This window comes from Chiloscyllium punctatum, chromosome 48 (genome assembly GCF_047496795.1).
Source record: "Chiloscyllium punctatum isolate Juve2018m chromosome 48, sChiPun1.3, whole genome shotgun sequence".
Lineage (NCBI taxonomy): Eukaryota > Metazoa > Chordata > Chondrichthyes > Orectolobiformes > Hemiscylliidae > Chiloscyllium > Chiloscyllium punctatum.
In genome coordinates, this window is record NC_092786.1 from 60,633,715 (window position 1) to 60,646,253 (window position 12,539).

The window sequence follows — 12,539 nt, forward strand, 5'->3', positions numbered from 1 at the left end:
TTTCAACACTCTATCAAATGACTGCTTAACATTTTCAACTTTCAACACAGCATTTATGTTCTCTTTATCGAAATAGCCATTGGAGATATAACACTTGCATATCAATGCTAGGCAGTGACCATGTAATCAAAGAGGCACAGCCATCTTCCCCAATGCTTATGGCACCAGTGACTTCATGCAGCAAACAACCCCACCCCACCCTGCTGCCCAAGTGAACCAGTCCGCATTTTGAAAAAGCACCATTGACCAGAAGAGGAATGTCCATATTAACCCCATGGCAACTAGAATAGGTCAGAGCAGCAGCTGGCTCAACCCAACTCTCCAAATCCTCCTCCTGACCTAAAAGACTCGGGTCAGGGTTGGCTGGACACTCCCCATCTGGTCAGCAAGTTACAATACACAGGAAAGGCTCAACACCATTCACTACCTATGTTTTCCATATTAATCTCATAGATTGTTAGCTTTCTAAACATACTGGGAAAAACTTGTCTTATGGAATGGTGTTCAGGCAGATTTAGACTCTGATTGCAGAACTCTCCTCACTTAGGCATTGTTTACATTATATTGTCTGCTTCTAGTATGTTGTGCTTTTTTTTCAGATATGGAGCATCTGTAGAATTATGTTTTTTCTTGTGTTTTTCTTAAATTTCATAGCTTTAACATTGAGTTCCTCCAATTCTCAAAACTTCATTTCAGTAGATCTAATAGCTCTTGACTGAATCATAGAAATATGAGCAGGAGGCTATTTGGCCCTTTGAGTCTGCTTCCCCATCCAATATAACTATGGTTGACAATGTAACGCCATACTCTGTTCCCACTTTCTCCCCTTACCCTTTGATCCCTTTAGCCCTTAGAACTATATCTGACTGCTTCTTGAAAATAGTCAATGTTTTGCGCCCTAACCATATTTTGGGGCAGAGAATTCCACAGGCTCACTTCCTGGCTGAAGAAATTTCTCCAAGTCCTAAATGGTCTACCCTGTATCTTTAACTGTAACCCTGTATCCTAAAATGTACCATTCTTACATTTTAGCTTGCTTGTAACTGATATGGTAAACAAAATGGCATCGGGGCAGGGTGTGGTTAGCTTGGATACAGCCAAGTGTAAACAAAGAAAACAAAGTTAACAGCATGTGACCAAAGGCTTGTCCCAACATGTCCCAGAAATAACTGAATTGGGGGCAGTTGCACATGAAACTGCAGGAAACGCTTCTTTTTAAAAAATTGATATAAAAAGCCTTTGCTTGTGTAATCACACGGGAGAGCGCTTGCAGAATTGCCTAGTGTATAAGCACACACTTGGGATTGCTGGGCTTCCCCGCCACGTGGTGAGAAGCAATCAATAAAGGATCTCTAATACTTTCATTTTTCTTGTTCTCTCATATTTAGTAGGAAGGTCAAGCGAGCTTTAACATTTTGGGGGCTCGTCCAGGATCCTGTGCAGGAACTGCTCCTCGAAGTGCAAACAATCGTGGTGAACCCAGGACTCAACAGGAGTAAAGAGTGCGCAACCGATTCCTTTGTTTTCGGGATCCGGTAAACGACTCCTGGGAACACTGTGGTCCCTCGCTGAGGTTGATCTGGTTCCCCACCAGGATCCATGAGAAAACGGGGTGAAGGAAGGATGATTTAAGGTAGGAAAAAGTTTTGGTGTTAATTTACAGGAATATGATGGCCCCTTAGACCCTATCAACAAACACATCGAGTTAGACCCCATCTACCACCCTCTGAGAAAAAGAACAGGAAATGACATCACCACAGAAAATGACATCACCAACCCAAAGAAACCCAAACATATAAATAGAAAGCAGGAATCACGGACAGTGCTTCACCCTGAGGCCCACTGAAGATGTTACCTAGTAGGGTGATGAAACATCTGGAAATTAACCTGACAGCTCTGTGAGCAAATCTACATCTAGAATCTCTATGACTCTATGATTCTATAAAAGGAATTAAAACCAGAAATGAAACCTGACAGTGCTACCTGATCGACGTCTAAACTCATTAAAGGTCTTACTCCTAGCCCTTTTTGAAATGAGGGTCACTCCACACTCTACGACTAAACTGAATCCAGCGGAATTGATATATAGCAGGCCTCTAAGGACTCCCTGGGAAGGCAGACGGAACCCAGAGATCACTTTTGATCTACATGCAATGTATGAGAAACTGATAACATATACTCAATCTCTAACAAAATCTCTTTTAGCTCCACGTTCCCAGGTTCAAGAGGCACAGAAGGGTAACTACGGTTTGGAGGAAGTGCCTGCCCTTGCCCCAGGAGACCTGGTCCTAATACGGAACTGGGAACGGAAGAAGTTAGAGCCATGGCGCAAAAGACCATTCCAAGTTCTGCTCACTTCTCCCACTGCTGTGAAAGTCAAAGGGCTGTCCAACTGGATTCATCTATCAGATTGCAAGAGAGCAGTGGGTATGGTCCCACCACCACAGACAACTAGGAGAGCTCCAACCACCAAGGACTAACTTTAACCATGTTTGTCTTGCTCCTTGTATCTTTTCTAACATCTTCTGTTATGGGTCTGGGGGATAATTTATTCTGGTGCACCCATCTTAAAATTCATGGGATGGGAAAGGTAGCATGTTATCCCCTACCTCTCAACTGGCTCAATGTTAGTTGCTACCCCCGTTTGGTCACTAACCAGGGGCCAACTCCGCACTGTTCTTAACGTCTCCAACAGTACCAAAGACAAATGTCAGGAAGATATGTGGAAGACCACCCTGGCAGGGAAAGCCCTGTGTTGGAGTCTGACGTCTTCAGAGACATCTGAGAAAGTGGGTAACCTAACTTGTCATAGAGGAAATGAGGTTATAAGGAGTTAGTACATACACCAAGATCCCGAAAGAAGTGGAGATCCCACCCTGCTTGTTTTCACGGGAATTACTTTGTGAAGCTGTTATTTGTTGATTACTCCATCTATTTAAGGTGACATCTATATTTGTGTGCTATGTCGGCTGTTTCCTTCTTTAGTAGTTCATGAGACTCCAGGTTCACAATAATGTGGTTGACTCTTAACCTCCCTCTGGACAATAAATGCAGCAATGGCCATGTCATATAAAAAGAATTCTAACAAAACACACCAAGCACTCTGAACACCAACATTTAGCAGTTTCAGGGTTTTAAAACATAGATTGATGCTATTTCAGCAATAGTTACTGCTGATCTCACAGCTTCTAATCTTTGCATTGTTTACTATCTGACATTCATGTTCTCCTGGATCCAGATTTGATATCAATACTTGACTGATTCTGAACTTGTAAAACCTTATAAATTAAGTAGAATTAGGTTTTTTATGTAGACTCAGGATCTGTTTATTTATATTTTTCGTCATACTTGAAACATACAGGAGTACAAAAATACATATGATAACCTGGAAACAATCAACAGGGATTATTCAGTGTAAACTAGTCTTCCAGTGTCTCTGTCAGGCCTTGGAGGGTCAATGTGGAGTGAGGTATTAACCAACACAAGCCGAGGGTATGCCCCAGCCTATGCTGATGAAGAGTCACTGAACTCAAAACGTTAACTATTCTTCTCTCCACAGATACTGCCAGACTGAGTTTTGCCAGCAATTTCTGTTCTTGTTTCAGATATTCAGCATTTATGATTCTCTGTTTTATTTCAGTCATGGATGTGGTTGTTTCACAATTGTTGGGGAAAATCAACAAGCTGTACACACCTCATCATGGTCATGCCTGGAAATACAGATGATTTGCAGAACTAATGTCTCACTGTGATTTTGCTTGGTCAAATTGTCTGAATTGTTATCTTAAAGAGTATCAGTGTCACAGCCCGATGGGATAGTCCAGTAACCTTAGCAACAAACAAAGTGAGGTTGATTAACAACTATTTAAAGATCACGATTATTAGCAGTGAGCAACTGCTGTCCTTTGAACCTCCCCTGTAGCCTGCCAAACAATGCCAATTCACTCAACTAGAACAGCTTTCTCAGTGACAAGGGAAAGCAAATGAAAAACATACTCCTGCCTTACAAATAACTTCAAAATTACACTTAAAAAGAAAGTTTGTCAGTCCACCGCAGAGAGCTATAATAACTGCCTTCAATCATAAACTGCTTTGAGTAAAATGCAAAGTGGTCAGTAAAACCAACTAGAAATGATACTGAATTCAAACACCAACTTCAAAGAAATAGGCCAGGTCACAAAATGAAATGTTGAACTGCATGAGTGCCAGGGTTGCTGTTAGACTGTCCATTAGGTAGTGAAAGAATTGGTTAACATGTGTTATGTATCAGCCCTCTGCTCACATTTAGGTGGGAGGCAAAGTATTGCCTCATTATTTGGAGTGCATCTCATCAAGATCTTTAAAATCTCCTGACAAGTCAATCTCAGTGAGTCATTATTCTGTGTTTTCACAGTCACTGACCCACTCGTACCAATCACAGCCTGTATTACAAATACATTTCGCTATGTGTTTCAAACATATCAACATTACATTGTCTACAACACAAAGAAACTCCTAAAATAAGCTATACACTAATCACGTGAAAGTAAGAAAATTGTAGTTGCAGGGAATAAACTAGAAGCCAGTGTTTGAAGGGGATGATGGATGAGAGAACAAGGCTTCACACATATACATCATCATGCCTTCCCTCCATGGAGGTTTCAGAAAATGTGCACAGGCTCATGGTACAAATTGCTTTCACTGAAAACTTCTGTAATTTTAATGACTATGTATCTAGAAATTACCCAGAGTTCCAAACAGTTCAAACATTTCTGTCAAAAACCAAAAACTGCAACTAAATTTTCAATACAAGTAACTGAGGTCAATGTTGATTTGAAGAGGGGTTTACATTTTTAAACTGCCAGGCATTTTCCTCTCACTTCATTCAGTCTCTAATTACAATTCCAATTATATACAAATCAGACACAGTTAATTCTTGCTTCGATTCAATTCTCTCTGTTTCTCCTCACAGTGCCATATCACTGGCTGAACAGCTCTGTGAAGTACAAAGGAGCTGATATCTTTCTTTGGGGTAACCACTAGCCTCAGTGGTGAGGTAACTAAATAAGCGAAAACTGACTGAGGGAGCATACCCAATCTTGTTTCGTCACAGAATCTTGCCCAAGGAAAATTCTGTTATTTCAAAACTGCCAAGTCAGTTCCTAAACACTAACAAGTTAAATAGATCAAGAGAAAATAAAATGGATGTTAAAATTAATTCTTGTAGATACTCATTCTCTTTGCCCACGTTTGTCCCTACACCATTCTCTAGCCATGGTCAGAGAAATACCCTGTTACCTAACCTGCAGATTTTCTCCTCAGGCTGGGCAACATTTCAACATTATTCCATGAATCACAAAAGCATGTCTAGGCAGTTCTGGGTGAGATTTACATGCGCAGTTACCTACCTCCACAACCCTCCAAACTACCAATGCAACCAATGGCAAGAAATATGAAAACAAGACACCTCTTTAAAATTAGAATCGGTTTCCCTAGCTGCTGTCAGTTAGTGTGGTGCTATACACAGCAGGGTGACTGGATTTGTAGATTGGACTCAGTAGCGATGGTGGTTGGATTGCCAGTGTGAATTAGAGCCTTGACTATAAGATTCATATGGCCTTTGGTGGTGAACTGGAGAGTGACTGTACCCATGGACTCTCCCATGCCACTGACGGTTATTGGACCAGTTGCGATTGTCATCCTGTCTTCTGTATGGTTGAAAATCTCGTGACCTAAAAATCAAAACAAAAAGTCTCAGACTGATGTTGAATCTGACTTTACCCACTGCGGAATGATTTAATTATTTCATGTTGGACTGCAAAGGAAGAAAATTTGCAAATGCCACACTTGTATTAATTTTTCCAAGTCTTACATATGACAATCACTACTCCCAAGGTGATTGTTCCAATTCAATATCACCCAAGCTATCTCCTTGCTTGTAACCAGATTCCTCTCTGAGACATACATGACCATATTGATGACGGAGAGTCCTGCACATATTTGTGATTTTTGAGAAGATTTGTAGCTCAGGTTGAGGTCAGTTTGTAAGTTTGCTCGCTGAGCTGGAAGGTTTGTTTTCAGACATTTCTTCACCATGCTAGGTAACATGATCAGTGAGCCTCCGGTGAAGCGCTGGTGTTCTGTCTTGCTTTCTTGACTGGGACAACACATCCAACCTAGGACAGGCTGAACAGAGACATGCACAGGAATTCCTAGAGGCCTGGCATTCAAACCAGAGCTCCATCACTAAACATATTGATTTGGATCCTATTTACCATCTAAGAAAAAGAACCGGAAATGATATCACTCACCTTAACAGACCAAGACACACAAATAGAAAGCCGCACAGAACACCAGCACTTTACCAGAGGCTCACTGATGATGTTACCTAGTATGGTGACGAAACATCTGAAAACAAACCTTTCAGCTCAGTGAGCAAACTTACAAGCAGAGTCCTGCACACATTTCTGAAATAATCCCTCTTGTTAATTTCAAGCTTTAATTACTGTCTGAGCCTTCTCTAAAATCCAGTCCCTGAATTCAGCAGGTATTTCCTCCTTCACCAATATTATCTCAAGTTCTTTTTACCTATTCTGTACCTTTCGTAAAATAATGTGTGATGCTTAATTCCCATTCCTATCCAGTCTGATGAGATTCTGCTGGTGCTGTTAAATATGTATCTTCCTCTGAAATAATAGTTTCTAATTCCCTAACTATTTCCCACATACTCAACAGTGTAATGAAACAAAATAATTACTAGCAAGAACAGATATTTGGTCTGTCAAGCCTGTTCCAACATTCATAAAATTAAATCCCCAATCTGTAGCATTGCATATTTGTGTTTACTGAAAGACCACCTACTTGAAACCAAAACAGAAATGTCTATTAAACCAGATTACTGACTTGGACCTGCTTTAGAGTCATAGAGATGTACAGCATGGAAACAGACCCTTCAGTCCAACCTGTCCATGCCGACCAGATATCCCAACCCAATCTAGTCCCACTTGCCAGCACCCAGCCCATATCCCTCCAAACCCTTCCTATTCATATACCCATCCAAATGCCTCTTAAATGTTGCAATTGTACCAGTCTCCACCACTTCCTCTGGCAGCTCATTCCATACACGTACCACCCTCTGAGTGAAAACGTTGCCCCTGAGGTCTCTTTTATATCTTTCCTCTCTCACCCTAAACCTATGCCCTCTAGTTCTGGACTCCCCGACCCCAGGGAAAAGACTTTGCCTATTTATCCTATCCATGCCCCTCATAATTTTGTAAACCTCTATAAAGTCACCCCTCAGCCTCCGACGCTCCAGGGAAAACAGCCCCAGCCTGTTCAGCCTCTCCCTATAGCTCAAATCCTCCAATCCTGGCAACATCCTTGTAGATCTTTTCTGAACCCTTTTAAGTTTCACAACATCTTTCCAAGAGGAAGGAGACCAGAACTGCACGCAATATTCCAACAGTGGCCTAACCAATGTCCTGTACAGCCGCAACATGACCTCCCAACTCCTGTACTCAATACTCTGACCAATAAAGGAAAGCATACCAAACGCCTTCTTCACTATCCTATCTGCCTGCAACTCCACTTTCAAGGAGCTATGAACCTGCACAATCAGCTGGGATCCTAAAAACCTCATACCTCTAGACTCCTTTGCAGATCAAAAATCCACATAACTCAGACTTAGAGATTCTCAGTATGTTGGTGTAAAGTCTTGACAATGGTCTGCAGTTGCTCTTTACCTGCGATTACTACCAGTTCGGATTTTCCAGTCCTCTACAATCGGCGGTGGATCTGCTGGTGACTTCAACACCTCCTGATACTCTTTGTCAGCTGCAGTGAAACGATGAGCAAACATTTCCTCAAAGTTAGGAACAGCTTCTGCTTCACTAGACATTCTGGGAAATGAGAAAAGAGAACAATGAGCAAGAGAACTTCAGAAGCAGGTTCCATTTACTTTAACATGAGACCTTCCACACTCAAAATGTTATGGATAAAGAGATTCTCTCAATACTCAACCACCAAAAACTAACTTCCAATTTCAATCATATCTCAAACAGCTAGGAGTCTGGCAATTAGTTCCAGCAATAATAGGTTGAAGGTGATGAGGTAGGGTTTCCAAACTGGTGAGCCTGAGGTGGTGGTGGACACAACAGCAGCGTTCAAGGAAGGGAATAGAGGGATATAGTTCCTTTAAGTGAAGACAGTTTTAGTATGGAAGGGCAAAATGTGGCAGCACAAGCTTGGAGGCCAAAGAGCCTCTTCCTGTGCTGTATTGCTCTTTGCACTGCAAATGCTATAGATCTGAAATAAGAGCAGAAAATACTGGGGAAACTCAACAGGTCTTGCAGCATCTGTAGACAAGAGTTTTGAATTAATGATTGGTGTAATTCTTCATTGAAATTCTGAGTTCCAAAGAATTCAGTAATATTGGACAATAAACGCAAAATCCATTTCTATCTTTACAAATGCAGCCAGGCCAAAGTTTCCCAAGCACTTTTCATTCTCAAACTGGAATCACATCTGATGTTTGATTTGAGGTAACAACACGCATAAGCAAAGGATCAACCGGGAGAGTAAAAAAGATGAAAACACATTGACGTTTCTAGAGAGAGAGAGACAAAGACATTGTGTTCAGAAAGAATTTTCATGTCCAACTCAATCTGGTCAGATCTTAACTCAAGTGCCCGTCGGATGTGATCTGATGGGTGATAATTCAGTCATGGATTTAACTCCATCCCCAGAGAACTGAATACGAACTCTGGACAAATAATCCAGTGTGGGATCAAAGCTCAGAATTGGCAGAGTCCTCCACTGCACTTTCAGCGCTGAGGGAGCGCCGCACTGTCGGGGGGTGGGGGGGAGGTTGTACACTGTTTCCCCGGTGACTGGAGCTGCTGAACACCGCGGATCGGATCACATTATGTTTTCCGGACTCTCGATATTTCCAACCCGGCCCCCGGCCTCGACACCAACTCTCACCTTCTCCGTCAAACACACTGCTGGGTGTAACCTCAAATCCTCCCCCCGGACCTGCCGCACTTCTGGTCCGCCAGCAAACTCTCCCAGACAATAGTTCCGGGTGAAGCCCCATCTCCTGCCTGAGGACTGCAGCAGGTGGCCCAGAGAGGAGGCACTGAACATTAAATACATGATCAGATTTTCTAATTTTATTTAACTTATCTCTCTGCCGGACGTAAAACTACTGAAAACTAGAGAAAAGAAGGGGCTGCTTCGTGGACAATCTGGCGTGATTAAGTTGAGGAATGAATTTTTCTGTTTCCGAAATCAGTTGAAGAGCTGACTTTAAAGGAGCAAGAACAGGATCTGAGTTAGTTTGACTGGAATGAGAGGTTTGCAGGAAAAACAATAACTGAATGTTGGGCCATCTTAAAATGCAAATAATCCAGGGACAGTCAAGGTATATTCATCTAATGGAAAATGCGGGACAAACAATTCCAGAGCACCCTGGATGACAGAAGAGATTAAAAGTTAACTGTAGAATGGAAAAGTATGTTTATGACAGGTTTAAAGGTAGAAAATACAATTACAATAGAATCAAAAGAAATACTCAAGTTTTTTGGGAGGGTTAAAAAGCAAAGACAAACATTTAAAAAGGTTAGCAGCTAACATAAGCAGCTTCTCTTTAAAGAAAAAGTTCAAATGAACTGTTCATAGATGGTATTATATACCTCTGGAACAAAAGCGACTAGAACCCAGGTTTCCTGGTTCAAGTAGGTCATTAAGGGAGGAGTCAGGCTGATCAGAGACCTAAAAAGGCCTTCACAGATGGATGAAAGGGCATAGTTGATATCAGGTGAATACTTTGCATCTCTCTTTATAAAACAGGAGGATGTTGCCCAGGCCATGTGATAGAGGCGAAAACGACGACTGGAAGGGTCCCTGATTAATAAGGAAGAAGTCTTGGATGGATTGCTCGCACTTAAAAGCTGAAAAGGCACAGGGACCAGATGAGATGTGCCAAGGCATTTGAAGAAAATTAGGGCAGAAATTGCAGGGACACTTACCACAATATTTCGATCTTCTCCATACCTGTGAATACTGCCAGAAGACTGGAGAATTACAAATATTATGACCTTGTTCAAGAAAGGTTGTAAGGATAATCCCAATAAATACTGTACAGGCCAATTAATTTAACTTGGCAAATGGGGACATTTCTAGAAACACTTAGTCATGATAGAATCAGTAATTACAGATGGGTTGGTTAGGAATAGTCAATGCAGAAATCATATTTAATGAACTTGCGAGAGGTTTTTGAAGATGTAACAGAAAGACCTATGAGAGTAACACTGTTGATGTGGTTTACTGTATATAGATTTCCATTGTTTAATACAGTGCCACACAACTGACTTCTGAGGAAAGGTATAGGTCACAGTATAAAAGGGATAATAGTAATGTTGATATAACATTGGCTAAGTGGCAGGAAACAGCGAACAATGATCAATAGATTTTCTTTTGGCTGGAGCAAAGTTTGTAGTGGAATTCCTTCGCGTCAGTATTGGAATCCTTGCTTTTCCTGATATATATTAATGAGCTAGATCGTGATGTACAGGAGGCAATTTCCAAATTTGCAGATGACACATAACTTGGAAGACTTGTAAGCTGTGAGGGGACAATGTGAAAGGACATTGACAAGTTGCTGGAATTAGCAAATAGAAGCCAGCTAGGGTCCAATGCAGAGAACTCCAAAGGTGATGCACTTTAGTACAAAGAACATTGAAAGACAATATAAAATAGAGAGTACAATTCTGCATTGGGTGCAGGAGCAGAGATGCCTAGGTGAATATGTGCACAGGTCATTGAAGGCAGCAGGAAAGATGGAGACAGCAGTTGATAAAGCATACAGTGTCCTCAGCTTTATTTATTAAGAGCAAAGAGTGACATTGAACTTGTACAAGACACGTGTTCAACCTCAGTTGGAATATTGTGTACAGTTGAGAGTGCCACATTGTAGGAAAGATGTGAATGCTTTGGAGAGAGTTCAAATGCCATTTACAAGGATGGTTCTGGGAGTGAGAAACTTTAGTTATGAGGATATATTGAAGAGGTTGCATCTGATCTCCTTAAAGAGAAAAAGGTTGAGAGACTATCCAAAAGAGGTTTTCAAAATCCTGAGTGGGCTGGATAGAGTAGAGAGGGTGAAGCTGTTCAGACTTGTAAAATATTAAAGAAGGAGGGGGCATAAGTATTGTGCAAAAGAAACAATGGTGATGCAGGGATACACTTTTGTACACGGTGAGTAATTAGGGTGTAGAATGCACAGCCTGGAAGTGTGGTGGAGGATAGTTCAACTGAGGCATTCAAGAGGGCATTGCATGATTATTCAGATAGAAATAATGTGCAGGGATATTGGGAAAAGGCAGAAGATTGGAGCTAGGTGCAATCATGATGGGCTGAATGGCCTCATTGTGCACCATAACAGTTCTGTGATCCTGTGAATGGGAATCTGGAAACCAGATGGTAGCTACACTGAAACTCCTAGGAACACATTTAATCACAGTCGACAAGTCAAATCTCCAGCAGTGCACCTTTCCCTCAGTACTGACCGTTTGATAGTGCAGCACTCCCCTGTACTGATCCTTTGACAATGTGGCACTCCCTCCGTACTGACTATTTTGACAAAGCAACAATGCCTTAGTATTGACCTCCAATAGTGCAGCAGGCAAGTACACCAACTTGTCTGTCTGTAAATGTGATCCCAATAATTTAAGCTTAGAAAACCAATGAATCCCTGAGTTCTGAAGAAGAATCATATTGGACTCAAAGTGTTAACTCTTTCTCTGCAGATGCTTCTAGACCTGTTGAGTTTCTCTAGCGCTGTCTGTTTTTATTCCTGAGTTAAATGTGCTGGCTAAACTGGGGAAATGTAGAGCGCTGCTATTGATTGATTAGTTGATTGAAACTTTAAGCTCTTAAAGTAAGTCTGGACAGTCACTTCTGCCCTCACTCTCCATAATTTGATTCATAATCAGTTTAGCTCATTTACAAAACCTGGAACGGCAGCCATCAATGGGGTTTCAAATCCTTTCCATTTTGGAGTCCCATTCACCTATCTATGCTCTCTGATTTTCTGTGGCTGCTGGTCTGATATTGGCTAGTCTTAAAAATTCCATTTCCTACATTATCAGTGACTACATGTAAAGTGCTTCATTAGCGGATGTTCTTTGTCATATGTGGAATGGTTGGTGCAAATGAAACTTCTTTTGTTTTCAAAATTCTCTATTCCTCCCTCTCTGTAATTTCCTCTAGCCGCTTATAACGCACTGAGATTTCTTTGTTTCTCTCCTGGTGTTGACAGCATCCCCTTTTCCACCATCAGTCGCTGTGCCTTCACCTGTCTGGACCCTGAGCTCTGTACTCCCTTCCCTAAACCTCTCTACTTCTCTGTCCTTCATTTTGTCTGACAATGTTACTGTGAAGCTGTTGGGATGAATTATTAATTTAACGGTGCTTTATAAATGCAGTAGGTTGGTGCAAGGTTGCCCTTACTATGTAGGGCAAGCCAAACCCAGTGGTTAGTACAAAACCCAGCTGGGGCT

The 12,539-nt window shown here is 41.5% G+C and overlaps 2 protein-coding genes across 2 annotated transcripts in view; both read left to right on the plus strand.

The window, feature by feature from the left end:
- c48h15orf40 (chromosome 48 C15orf40 homolog) overlaps positions 1 to 1,407 on the plus strand; it is a 42,922-nt gene extending 41,515 nt beyond the window's left edge. The window contains exon 5 of the transcript XR_011955963.1: positions 1,389 to 1,407. The gene's annotated coding sequence lies outside the window, so the exon portion shown is untranslated. The remainder of the gene's footprint in view (positions 1 to 1,388) is intronic.
- Positions 1,408 to 1,485: 78 nt separating this feature from the next.
- Positions 1,486 to 12,539, plus strand: part of homer2 (homer scaffold protein 2) — a 201,452-nt gene continuing 190,398 nt past the window's right edge. The window contains exon 1 of the mRNA XM_072565404.1: positions 1,486 to 1,633. The gene's annotated coding sequence lies outside the window, so the exon portion shown is untranslated. The remainder of the gene's footprint in view (positions 1,634 to 12,539) is intronic.